Below are 14,142 nucleotides of genomic sequence, written 5' to 3'. Positions count from 1 at the left end.
GAGTTCATGAAAATTGTTCCACATTAACCTTATGTATTTATTAAGAGGGAAAAGAAAGTTCCTAATCCTTCGATGCGACAAATGCGATCATCTTGGTAGTGTTAGTATCAAGCATGTGATGATGTATTTATAATGTTTGAGTTTTTCTTTTGTTGGTTTTGCAATTTGTTCTAAGTGAACGGCAGCGTAGTATGTTTTTATTGGTAGTTATGGAGCATTGACGCCAGCGCTGCGTGCCGCAATTTAAAACAAATAGTAAGCAGAAAAAATAGACAACATTCTGAAGAAAATAAACCTACATTGGTGTAAAAACAAGAAAAGCAGTTCGGTTAGAGAAGAACAGATTAAAAGGTCCTCTACAAACTCGATTACGGAGCTGATTTATAAGAGAAACCTGGTAGTGTACGGCGACACATCTGTGTGGTTAACTAGCCATATCTCGAATAATCTGATAAGGTGTGAGTTATGCCTGCGAAACTGTGTGTGTGGGAGTCCCGACACATGATGATGATGTCGGACCCCCTTTGTGCTAATCGCGTTAAGTGGATGACGCGTCGCTGGAAGGCATCGCAAAGGGGGAATGCTTTTTAAGTACACATATACCTAAGTTTAGGGCAGCACACATTGCCTAACGTTTTTTATCTTTTTGTCGGTGATTTAACCATATAAGACAAGTATTCTACACACTTCTGCAAATTTTCTTTACCCAATTTACGAAGGTAACAAAATAACTAAGATGTCTCGAAATTAAACCGATCAACAATACCCCTGATGTTAGGTCAAGAACGAAGTGGAATATAAGAATTCCCTGACAGGTAAATAGGTATTTTTCTGGAAAAAATCTGCAAGTGCCGAAAGATGCTTCGTTGTTTTAGTTTTTCAGATTTTCAGCATATGTGCATCTGAAAAAGTTTTTTGTAAATGAAGGTTGAAAACCAGTCTGCAAAATCATAATCAATTATATATAACACTTTGAAAATATTTTCTGATATATAAGGAAAATTAAAAAAAAAATAAGTTAAAGCAAAACATGTTTTTCTTTTTATTGCAAAGAAACTTGGATTGGATTTCGCGTTTACTCCTTAATTTAGTTCAAAATGTGATCTAGTTCTTCTAGAGAAGAAGGAAATTTATTCCGCATAGCATTTTTCACTTTGAGGGCCATACGTTCTTTTGTATAAACACTAATGTCTCTCGAAACATTGTTAACAATATTGGTTATTAATCACTAAACAAAAAAGTGCAAATAATTGTTGCTTTATTATACTATATTGTATTGTATCTAGCAGGAAACTTTCTTAAAGTTTATGAAAACTTATTTCATTTTTCAAGTTTCCGGATTATTTATCTATGTAACACAAAACACCCCTAAACTAGTTATTTTTTATAAAAACAAAATGCATTTGATCATATTTGTTCCCATTTTTTTAAATTTCGATAAGAAGAGAAAAAATATATAGTTCATATAACTAAAATGAAAAATAAACATTTTCTGCAAAAGAAAAAATAAGCAAAAAAAAGGACTGTGAGTGATAAATAATTTTCTCTCTACGGCCACCTAGGACAGGAGCAATATCAAGAATAATTTAAATTGCTGTGGTGGTCCGGTTTATAATTAACTAATTTTACATTGGTTCGAAAGTTAATACGCAGGAAAATTATGGTGTAGTGTATAAAGGAATTTCAAAGTAATGAAAGAAAATTCAAGTAATTCCGCGAAAAATCCGGTACACCGCAATTCCTTCGGCGATTACCACCGCATGAATAAAACGCATATAGGGTTGCGCAATAGTGATGTGGCACATATAATTTTGAAAACTGGAAAATCTCAACAAAACTGATGGAGGAGTACCGAACAAGATTTCCGTACAGGGTATTATATGTAAATAAAACAAAGCAAAAATAAAGCAATAAATTATTTTGAATTTCGTCAAGTTGGCAATATTTTAGGAGATATCTTCTGTGAGATATTACTTGGGCGCAGTATTACACTGTTAAGCTAAGTTCCAGTAAACAGCATTAGTTTCCCTTATATTATGATAATATGGAAATATAAAAATTGTATTGTAATGTCAAGCGTTGTTGGCTCAGGATATACACTCTGAGATCAAGTGAGAGATGAAACATTTTTTTATAGCAGGTTGAAAAGTGAATACGACAAAAATATATTAGAGCAAATACACTAGAATTGTATAGAATGATAGTTTCGTTCTTCATTACGACACATATTAGATGTTGGATACTTATTATCGTCGCCATCATGTGTTTTAGTAATGTGCTCCCTCAACTCCATTCCTACTGGTAATATTGGAACCTTTAATAATACATTTAGATATTTCAAAATTCAACAATTAACAAATCCTTTTTGCTACACATAATTTCTGAAATTATTACATAGTAATGTCATTTAATTTGGCATTTTTTTATAGCACCGAAACAGTTTTTTTTTTCGATATTTTCACACAATACGCAATCGTGGGAGGGACAGGACAAAGACAAGCCAAGGAATTCTTCAGAAGTCCAACGATCACATTTACAGCAGAGTTGAAGAAAACACTAAATGCAGCGTTTCTGCTAAGAGTGGGCCTATCGAGAGGGTATTTCTATCTACTGGGAGTAACCAAGGAGCTACACTAAAGAACCACTATCGAAGCTGTGGAGTCTAATCAAAAAGACGAACCTAAATAAAGCTCTGTAGCTATGGGAGAGAGTCGCAATAAATCCCTCGGATCTTGAATTTTGAATCTTGATCATCAGAACTGATAAACGTCAAAGTAGGTCGCAGTTTTAGTTAAGGGCGTCTTACTAGTTTTCCAGCAAACCATAATGAAAGCAAAAAGCTACTCGCCAAATACAGAGGACCTTTTAAAGTGATTGAAGTTTTACCTAATGACAGATACAGGGTCAAAGAAGACATCCATTCCACTAAGACTACAAGACTTGCGGGAAGTGTTTTTACTTATCTTGGTCGCGCTAGTTTTAATAGATGGTCTTAATTTGCCAAAGTCTATCGAATATAGATACCATTTCGTTCAATATTGTGCATTCCCGTTTAAATTGTCACTTTGTAATAACAGTTGTGAGTTATCCGAAGCCGTAGTAGCCAGTGAACTCATGAAATGGTTTAAATTTCAAAAGATTTAGGTAAGCGTATCTGGCACGTGTATGTAATAGCTAAGTTTTGAATTTCTCATTCAACTGTGGCGTATCTGACGTACACAAATTTAAGTGTTGAATTTCTGATTCAACGGTGACGTATCTGACGCACACAAATTTAAGTGTTGAATTTCTGATTCAACGGTGACGTATCTGACGTACACAAATTTAAGTGTTGAATTTCTGATTCAACGGTGACGTATCTGACGTACACAAATTTAAGTGTTGAATTTCTGATTCAACGGTGACGTATCTGACGTACACAAATTTAAGTGTTGAATTTCTGATTCAACTATGACGTATCTGACATACACAAATTTAAATGCTGAATGTGAAAATTTCATCACGCCTGATCCGTGCATAATTCGGTTAGGGAGTAGGGAAAACATTAAAATAACAAATCGGTTCGATTCAGATCTTACCTAAAAAGAATTTTTTTAATCTTTCGCCGCAAAATTTACCACGGCCTAAACAATTCTATTTGGACACAGCAATATCTCGTTGTGAAAAATCATTTTTCCTTTTGCACATCTTTTCATCCCACCATAATTCATTTCCACTTTTTAAAATTGTTTTCTGTTATCAAATATAATGATTTTTTTGAGAAGTTATTTCAATTCTGGCGGAATAATAATTCCCGGGCGCGCATCTCGGCTACATTATTTGATATTTCAATTCCGTTTCTATAAACGAGACTCTCCCTTTCGCCCGCCCTTTCCGCCAACTCGTGGCTTTCGCGAAATTGCCGGAGATCTGTGCAAACAGAACCGCGGAACGGGGGGGAAATTTGTTTGCTCTCTGTTTTAGAAATTCGGGTCCCGTTCGCTAATTATATTTGGATTTCAGCCAGAATACTTTTTCGTTTTTCGCTCTATAAACAATATTATATTTGCCTCTGCCTCCGTCGTAACCAAACCTTATTATATAAACCCGTTGAACGGGTCGAGTTCAATTCGGAAAGTTTCGTTTTTGTTCTGGTTTATTGATTACTTGTTTTCGTTATTTTCGCATTTAAAATTCAAAGCGAAAACTGTAGCAAGAAAATGATTATTCGAGACTGCAAACAAAAATAATAAAATCAGTTTCACACCTATTTGCTGATTTCTTAAAAAATTGATCTATGGTCCTAGCAGTTGAGCCCTATAGGCATTGACTACCTGCTGTATATAGACCTGGAGATAAAGTGAATTTTCCATGAAATGGCATTTGATGAATACATGTGCAGATAACAAAAAAAAATTAGAGAGGAAATGGGAAGGAAAAGAAATGAAATGGTGTTGTCATAGTTAGCAAAGATTTTCGCGTTGGGATGTACTTGTATGGGGAAGCACAGTACAAAGGGCAAATTTTGTGTTTTAACTAGAAATTTTACCCCAACATTTCGTGTCATCTCGAAACTTTATGATTTTGTGTTATAAATCAGCTTATAAATCGGCTTACGTTAATAGTGTTAATAGATATGTTAATGAGGGGTATAACTTATAACTATTTTCATGTATACGGGATGTCCCGCAAATGCCTAACAAAAGTAAAGTTATGCAGCGTTACTTGCAATTAACAATATGTGCCAGATATATACAGATTAATATGTGCGAAAAATGAAGAAATTTTAAAACCTCACAGTTCAATTTGTTAAATTAATTATTCAATTAATTAAAATACATATTTAACTAATAAATCCATTAAAACCCGTAAACTTAGTTTTTTATGCATTCTTTTTTTTTTTCGACAAGCGCTTTCAAGTCATCAACCGCCGAGAGGCACCCTGGAAAATTATTAGTTATAAGTTTAAGCTTAACATTTCGAGTTATAACACGAAATTTTAATGAAAGGTTTAGGGGTAAAAAAAAAGTTTGGGTAGTTAATTTTGTGACTTTTTACTTTGTACATTTGTTGTATTCCTACAAACCAAGATTTTTTCTTTTCCCTAATCTCAATTAATTGTGTATTTTAGAATGATGCAGTGTAGGTGTGCCAAATGTGACTTAAAAACTTTACCTTCATTAAGCATATCGTGAGCTACTTTGAACGTTTCCGGTGCTGTCACTGATTAGGCAGTGTTAGGTACGCCATATCATTGAGTGACTATGTTGGTACTGTTTTCCAAAGTTTTCCCAAAAACTAATGATGTTGGATAAAGTATAGTATACAACACAGTGAAAAACTTCCTCAGACTTGATGCATAACATGCTATATAAAAAATATATAAAGAACAGAGAATTAATCTGTTGTTGATTTCGATTCCAAGCAAGCAAATTTTAACCTGAAAATCTATAAATATTTCAAAGTTAAACAGTTAAAAAAATAGTATAAGTATTTATAGTTTTACTCGAATATTAGCCTATAATTTAAGGCAAAAAAAGGTTCTCCTGCAGTGCATTTGATTGACAGGAGATTGACGTTGCAAAAGCCAATAAGTGTTGTTCGAGAACGGAGATATCTGCTAAAGCCCCCGTCGGACGGGTAAATATTGTGTGTACATATGCCATTTCCCAAGTCCTTCGACGGCATGTAGAGAGAGATAATAATAATTGGGGTTTCTTGACATAGATACGTGTGCCGAATTCATTCGCAGGACAGCTTCGACCTCAAAATTATATAAAAATGTCAACAGAAGTTTAAATTTTTTAAACTTTTCCATCGAACTTTGAAAAAATCCACCAAAAATTTAATTAATAGTCAAACCACTAATTAAATATATTGGGTTGCGTGTATTGCTTTAAACGCAAGGAGGGTGCGTCATCGAAATTCCAAATGGCACGAGCTTCCAGCACATGTAGGCAAACTATAAAATAACAGAGTGCAGATAAATTAAGGAGTGACCACGAAGGTCAATCGAGCGCCAGCTGGACATCGCCCTACACTGTACCGTGTAAAAAGATAATAAAATGAGAATGCACCATTAAATGTACGGGGTGTGTAAATTTGGATATTTCTAGTAGAGATCTCGATAATTATAAGATCTACGGAAACATAGATGGTACATTTTTCATTACTTTTTTTTAAACTCATTATATATAGTGTACTTACACAGTATGCTTCCTGTTTTTAACGATAACATTGTTGAACAACTATGAAAATTTTTTCTAAATAAACTTATTTTTCATAAACTTATTGACGGAACGAAGAAAACGATACCAAAAAAAAGCTCTAAACTATTATTAACGTTGACGCATAAATTTTATAATTAAATAATACAGAAAAGTAACAATAAAAGTAACATAGATAAATGTAAGGGTGAAACTAAGAATAATAAATTAAGATAATAATGAAATTTGCTTTTTAAAATAAGTAAACATAAAGAAATGAGGAAAACAAATAAACTATTATTTTGAATGATCTAAATTATTTTATAACAAACACGAATTCTGTTCTGTTCTATAAATTTTAGGCAACAGAAAACGAGAAGTTTTATGGTTTATTGATAATTTGTAGTATTATGAGCATCGTATATCGTTCAAAACATGACTGGAAATTTATTTTAAACGATCCCCGGCTCCTTACAAAATGTGGAGTCGATTTCATATTCCAACGACCCGTAGCTCGAACCGTCAGTCAAAAATTCGAATTACGATTTAATCTTTTTTACTCGAAAAAAATCCTCCGCAAACATAACAGTCACGGTCGTTGGGAATGAATCTGATTAAAAAAGCGAAAAAGTTTCTCCGAGTAATTAATTTAATTTTGGAAAAAAGAGTTTTCCGCCGTATCTGGGCCTAAGATAATTGAATTTGTTGGGTCGCGCTCCGTTCGGAAATAAAATAAACAAGTTCGCCGACGGAGTACTCTTTACGTAAAACGCGGCGAATGGCAAACGGGAATGGGAAACTTTGTTCTTAATTGGAGGAAATTAAAAAGTAATGAAGAAATCTGAAGAGCGACCGGTCTAGATGGAGGTCAACAATTTAGAGATTTCAGAGAAATTCCAAATGAAAACCTCAACCAGGCTGTGTTGTAAAAAATTCCATAATAACATTTACAAAGTAACAATAGTTGTTTAATGCAATTTCTACTTCCTAGACTAAAAGTACTTTTCACAAAACTTCTGGATTCCTCCTGCGTCAGTTATTGCGTCGAACTTAGTAACGTTCCTGTTGGCTTCTTCAGAGCTTAACTGAAACTGGCTCGCATTTTACTCTGCACCTGCTTATATATATTATTTGAAGGGGGGGTCTTGGATGACTGATCCCCATATTGGTGACAGGTAAAGACCTGAATAGTGGTTAAGATTGTTAGATTGCTTATAGCTTTCTTCTACAAATTCTCTGATTTTTCGTTGATGGAAGAATTGATTACATGTAAGAAATTTGGTTTTATCGATTAAATTTTATGTCCGGTTTGGTGATTGTGTTCGGCAACTGATGTTGATATTTTTCGACCGCCCTCTCCATGTGGTCAGTGATGTTTTGAACGTAAGGAAGAACAACAGTGGCAAGTGTCGGATTGCTTTCGGTCTCTTGGCCATCGGAAAGTTATGGTGAAGTGTATTTCGGGATGCAACGCTTAATATCTTTAATGTGGAAATTATTACGGCGAAAAGCAGAGGTAAGTTGTTTTAATTCCGGGCTTAGTGATTCGGGCCAAGATAATTTTACAGCTCTGTAAACAAGAGAGTTGACAACAAATGATTTTTGGGCTGGATGTTGACGTTCTCAATACTGATGGTCACTTCTCACCTCACTCGGAGAATGTATTTGCGTTGTTTTGCAAAAATGCACTTAAAAATATTAAGAAAATGTAACAATGGCAAACGAGAAAACAGAATTTAGGATATGTGCCTTATCATAATAAATTGTAAACGTAATTATTTTTAAGCATGAAAATTCGATATTGTAGGCAATTATTCCCCGTTAAATCAACAGCCCAGACACACAAGTTAATTTTCCCCCTCCCAACCCCGGCAAACAATAAACAATAAAACGTCAACTCTGACTGGAAATAATAATCATGCGACATTCACCACCGTAGATATTACAGTGTGAATGATTGAAAGTAAAACAAACGGAATAAATTAATCTGCAACTCAATGTATGTGTGTACGTATCTCGACGGTCTATCGTGTAGTCGGATGGATTTACGTTGATTAAAAAATAATAAAAAAGGGAAGTGCGAACGGCGTGCAAGGGAGTGAACTGTACTGGGGGGTGGTTTCGGAATTGACCGACTGCACCAATACTACAATTTATGACCTGCTACACAATGACAAGACGGAAACATGAAACATGAAAACAGGATGTTAAAATTTCTAACCTACCGTAAAACAAGTAACTAAAAATAAGTTGATTTTGAGTGCATTTCCACTTTACGGGTTGCTATTAATATCGAATTTTACCTAATTTACTAAATAAAACTACTCCCTAATCTGAAGTACATAATTATGCACTGATCACGTTACCCAAAAACTAATGTTCGTCCTTGCTGAGATACCCTGTATATGTACATGTATATGTACATGTATATGTAGTAACAAAAGTACCCATTAAACCAAAGGTTAACAATGTAAACATTTTAAAGTTCGTTTAAGTAGATGAAACAATGGGCATAATTTCTAAATTAAAAATCGAACAAATTCAATAATCTAGTTAGCATGATAATTTTCCAAAATAAAGCAGATCTGTTAATAGTTGATATGGTAAATTTTGAGCGTTAGCAAGAATATATATCTGAAACAATTTGAGGACACCTTAGAGAAAATTGTGCACAGTGTTACAACTAATGACTATTCCAGGTTTTCTCTGTCCATCAGAATAATTCCAAGCGTTTTGCGAAAAAAAAGGTTTTCTTTCAAAAATATAAAAAACGTCCTACTTTTGCAGTTTAGTGCGAAACCGCAATAATCCTCCATACATTAAAAAAATATTTGTTTTTAAACTGGGCAGTAAAAACAACAAAAAACAGCTGACAATTTAAGTTGCGTCTCAGAATATCTTATTGGTGTGGGCAGGCTACGATCGGAAAGCGACTTGTCCACGCACCCCGCTGCCCCCTTCACAGTACGTTTAGACCGATCGCATAACGGCTCGCTAATTCTTTTCGAACAGTCCGTGACTACCGCCGAAGACGACTCTAATTCACATTGAGACATCATCATATATAATAATCGTTTTCTCTACCGCTTCCATTTATTATGTTTGACATTTATCTGATTCGCTCCTCTTCCGAACCAGAAACGATATTCTCTGCCTCTATAAGTATTTAATCTAATTTCTACACTAATCGAATAAAAATACTCGTTACTAATTAAATGGGGAAGGACAATATCGACGAAGGGTCAGAATGATTTTGATAAAGATGATTCAGTATTTTAGAACATTTATTTTTAGGTTTGATGGTGCTATGTAGTCAACGTCGTTGCCGAGCTCACAGACGTAAAGCGAAATATCAAAATTTGTGAAAATATAAAAAAACAAAATTTAGTTAGTCCAAGCTGCTGCAAACTTTAAAATTTACAGAGTGGGAAAAAATGGACACTTTTAAAAGCAAACTTCTCTTGCTTAAGGGCATAGGCGAAAACAAATATCAGTGTCCGGAGCTCATAATGGTAAAAACCGGAAATGGATATCTAGTATCGAATCAGGGTTATAGCGTATTTTTCGAAAATGTGCATTTAAAAAAAATCGCTTTTTCATTATGGAAAAATTTTGTGTTTCTATGAAAACAGAAACAGAGAAAGCAACTTTTTAATCTTCTTATGATTTTCAAGAAATATAATGGTTTTAGAAGTCGTTAAAAAACATACAACATCAATACGACAGTTAAAGACACCAGCAAGACTAGAAAGAACTGACGTTAGATGAACTTTCACACCGAACCAAAAATCGCATGGTGGTTCCTGGACAAATGTAACCGAGTACGCTTTCGTTGATTCTTTGAAATGTCTTTAAAACAAAAACCTAGGATATTTACAACCAAAATCACAATTAGGCAACTACCTGCACGCATGTTTTCTGTATTACGGTAGTACCTTCCAAAGCCTACTTGTTCACAGTTCACAACACTATTTTTCCCAAGAAGGCTACACCAAAATATTAAGGAGGTACTATATAAAAAATCAAGTTTTCAGTTTATAACCTATAAAACATTAGTTTTAAAATATTATAAAAACACCAATAAACTCTGCGTACAAAGTTGCTCATGAAATGTTTTTTTGAAAAACAGCCTATGACTCTGAAGCATGTGATATCCGTGTGCGATTTTTACCATTATGTTTTTTCTAAAAATCGAACTCCAGACACCAACAACAGTTTTCCGCCTATTTTCTTTACATAAGGGAGTTTCCCTTTAATAGTGTCCAATTTGGCCCACCTTGTACAGATTACCAAAAATTTTTTCAGTCCATAGGTCAAGTCGCCAGTATAAAAAAACATGCGGAATCAGAAGTTTGAAGTAAGACCTCCTCCTACCTAAAAGTTTTTAGCGTTGCGACGTACCAATGGCGTTAATATTTTTCTTCTCGCTTCCGTTCTTTCAAAATGTCGGGTAAGACTGACAATATTTACCATGTACAGTAAATGCATAAAGTCGTCTATAACGGTGATATAAGGAAGGTTCAATTTTAAAAGTCTTAGTCACGAGTTTGGTTAGACATAAGCAGAGCGCTTAATAAACTAATGACTGCAAAGTTTATAAATGTATTCTATACCATTCTTGTTTCTACGACTATTAGATTCTTGGGTACAAATTTGCAAAACAGCACGAATACATTTGTTAAGTAAAGTGTGACATAGCCATCAGTGTCAAAAATCTGCTGAAAACATTCGACCGCCCCCAACCCGTGACAAAAGCTGACGTTTTAAACTGCAGAAAAAATATAAACAAATAGAAGATCTGGGATAAAGAATTATGAATATGATAATGCCTACATTATCAAAAATGGTCCGTACTTTACTTCAAAAGGGTGGAATAATAATTACTGATCGCTAGCTACAGTTTAATATCACTTGTTTCTAAAAGTTCCGTCCCAAAATTTTGATGTGAATTTGGAACAAGTGCGATAACCACATTACTTTTTATTTATTTTTTTTTACTTAGAAAAGCTCTAAATACTAAAATATGTTTAGTCAGATATCTGGGGATATTCTGCAATTAACCTAAAAGCTAAACCCTTATTACAGTTCATCTTTGTTTTCAAATCTACGTTATTGAATAGGACGACTAAAGTGCCCATATCACTCCGACAACGGGGGACCGAGAGTATGGCAAACAGTGCTAAAACAATGATTTGAATCTTGAATGGGGCCCTCGTGCCACGCTTGACCTACTGTTAAGTATCTAATAAAACCGTAAAATGGAATGTAAAATGTTTGTTGTTGAAAGAGGGAATGCAAACTGTATAATATTACTGTCTTTCAAAAGGCTAAAACTAATGAGTGCTTGGTTGAGTCTCCGTTTTATGTTGATAAATCAATAATAATTGTATAAGCGGTAACATTATTGGCACGGCATTGCGACACGGATTTATTTTTAATTACACCCACCTCGACGTTAAGCGGAGGAACATTATTGCTCTAAAAGATTTTCAAGTATGCCACCTTGCTTAATTAACAAATTCTACTTTAATTTTTGAATAAATTCAAAAAATGGAACACCGTGTTTTGTTTATCATAGGGGTGTAAAGTAAAAATTATTTAAGTTTCTCTATACCCATCCCTAAGATTTTTTTAAATAAAAATTTGTTTCCGCAAATTTTAAGCAATTTTTTTTAATTAGACAGAAGGTTTTGTAAGGGCGTTCCAAAAACACAACTTAGTGCTTTATTTGCGAGTCTCATGAAAGAAATTAATAAACAACATTCCAGTTTAGGTATGGCGCTTAAAATTAAATAGTATATTATAAAAGTTTGACAAACTATAACGCCACTTTGGTCACAAGTTTGATTCGCGACGAGCGGAGCGAGTGTTTAATAAATGAGTGTCTGAAGAACTTTATCAACGTTTTGCTTCTTATACCTTCTCTACGACCTTTAGTTTTTGGGTACATTTTTGAAAAACAGCACTGAGCGACGTGACCATCCAAAATGATAAACGTCAAAAAACGGTGACCAAAGTAACGCAAACTTCCGAAGGCCGGCATTTCGGACAAACCTTCACGGATTTAATTTCATTGTCTCAACTTAGACTGTTCACAAAGAAGGAGTTTCATCAGTTGTATTCAACCTGAAAAATCTAGCAAAATAACAATATTAAGAATTTGTAGAATTTTTAAAGAGGAATAAGGGTGCAACCAATCTACGCCACTATTTACACACAAGTTTTAGGATGACGCATCAGAAAGGTGCATGATGTATAAATAAAGGAACAGCAGATAATATTAACAAAAATATGCCAAAAGTCACAAAAAACTTTTACCATGTCATTAAGAAGTTCAGTTTTTCCAACTCTACCGATTTTTCCTCGTCATTTCACAAACATCAAAAAGTGACAAGCGATAGACAGATAGACGAACGCGCTTGGTACGTTATCTGGTCCATCATCCGCACATCTGTCGACCTGTTTTGCCCCTGGGGGACCCCTATAGGGCCCTTTTACAACATAATACGGCGATTCGGACCCGGGAGACAATAGATACCCTATCGAATTAAAATCGCATAAATCTATCCTTAGTATCAATGTTGCCGCGAGGTAAATCCTCGCTCCATATATTTGGGTTTTATTTGTCGGCAATAAAAAATTCATTACTAGAGGTTTTAAGGGGGCTTGAATTTGAAAACACGTCAAAGGTGATGGACTGCAATGAATAATATTTACCTTTAATCTGGTTAGACTTATGCCGAAGCGCGAGAATACGGATTTTAGGTTACATCTAAGAGCATCTATAACTACAAAAGTAAAATTTTCCCTAGGCATCCCCTGTACAACCAAGCCATGAACACTAAGTTTCAAGTCATTCGACGGAGCGTAATAAGTTTAGCAAATATGCCAAAGTTCAGGTTAGTTTAAATATATACCTATCTTTATATTTATAAAAACAGTCATTAGGTGTTTAACTTTTGCCCTGCGTCATGAAAACGAAGAAGTTGTTTACCGTCGATTATAAGAATTTTTATTTCCATTTTAAGACGAATAAATGGTTAAAATATGGAGTCTAATTTCAGGACACCCTGTATATCTACCTCGAAAACCAAACAATTTATGTTAAAAAAAAGCAGGAACACTTACAAAATATCAACAAACAAATGATTTCTCAGCTAGATATTTGATACACAATTATTGATTTTAGAAAACTTTTTGAGTGTGTTATGAAGAAGTGTCGTATCTAGTGTTAGGGCTTGTCAATTGATTGGTCAAATTCGATCAAAATAATTTAAATAACGTCTTGAAATTGTCGAGTGTTATTTATCATTATTTAATATTTTTATGTATTTTATAATAAATTATTATGCGTTTGTGATGTCCAGTTTACCTATTGACATTACAATTGACATAAATAAAATTGACCGGTCAATTCCACAACTCTAGTTGTATCCCTTATGAAAATCTCATTTGAAAAAATAACTATATTAAAATAAGTTCTACGTGTTTTCTATTAAGATATTTTGAAAAAAATTGTAATTCTTTAAAGTCGTCTCTTTTCGAAAATAATTTCACCTTTCACTAGTTCTGTTGTTTAAAATAATTGAATACAACAACATGCCTCAACCAATTTATTTTTTAATATCTAGGAATTAAAAACAAATAATTATTCTTATATTCATTGAGACAATGGAAGTAAATATTTTTTTCTAATCCATACTCTAAAATACCCAATTACTGATAAGCGTGTTACGGGTATGGGACCAATCGAATATTTTTGTCACTCAGTGAAGGTATTCTTGATTTTTTCAAAAATATATTATATATAATTTATATATATTTAAAATTAGTGATTTGGTTATTGCTTTCATTAAAATTTAGGAGTGTCAGGCCTCTTTTTGATAATACTTCACCAGAGCGCGCCGTTACCGACATTGTAACGTTATGCTATTGTCTTTGTCACTCAGTGGCTATC

At 33.9% G+C, this 14,142-nt stretch overlaps 1 protein-coding gene across 1 annotated transcript in view; it reads right to left on the bottom strand.

The window, feature by feature from the left end:
- LOC132695644 (S phase cyclin A-associated protein in the endoplasmic reticulum) overlaps nt 1–14,142 on the bottom strand; it is an 88,365-nt gene that overhangs the window by 38,176 nt on the left and 36,047 nt on the right. The gene's annotated exons all lie outside the window — the stretch shown is intronic.

This window comes from Cylas formicarius, unplaced genomic scaffold, assembly GCF_029955315.1.
Source record: "Cylas formicarius isolate icCylForm1 unplaced genomic scaffold, icCylForm1.1 PGA_scaffold_10__41_contigs__length_53128322, whole genome shotgun sequence".
In the NCBI taxonomy this organism is placed as follows: Eukaryota; Metazoa; Arthropoda; class Insecta; order Coleoptera; family Brentidae; genus Cylas; species Cylas formicarius.
The sequence above is the reverse complement of the archived record's forward strand: the minus strand, read 5'-3'. Positions and strand labels throughout refer to the sequence as shown.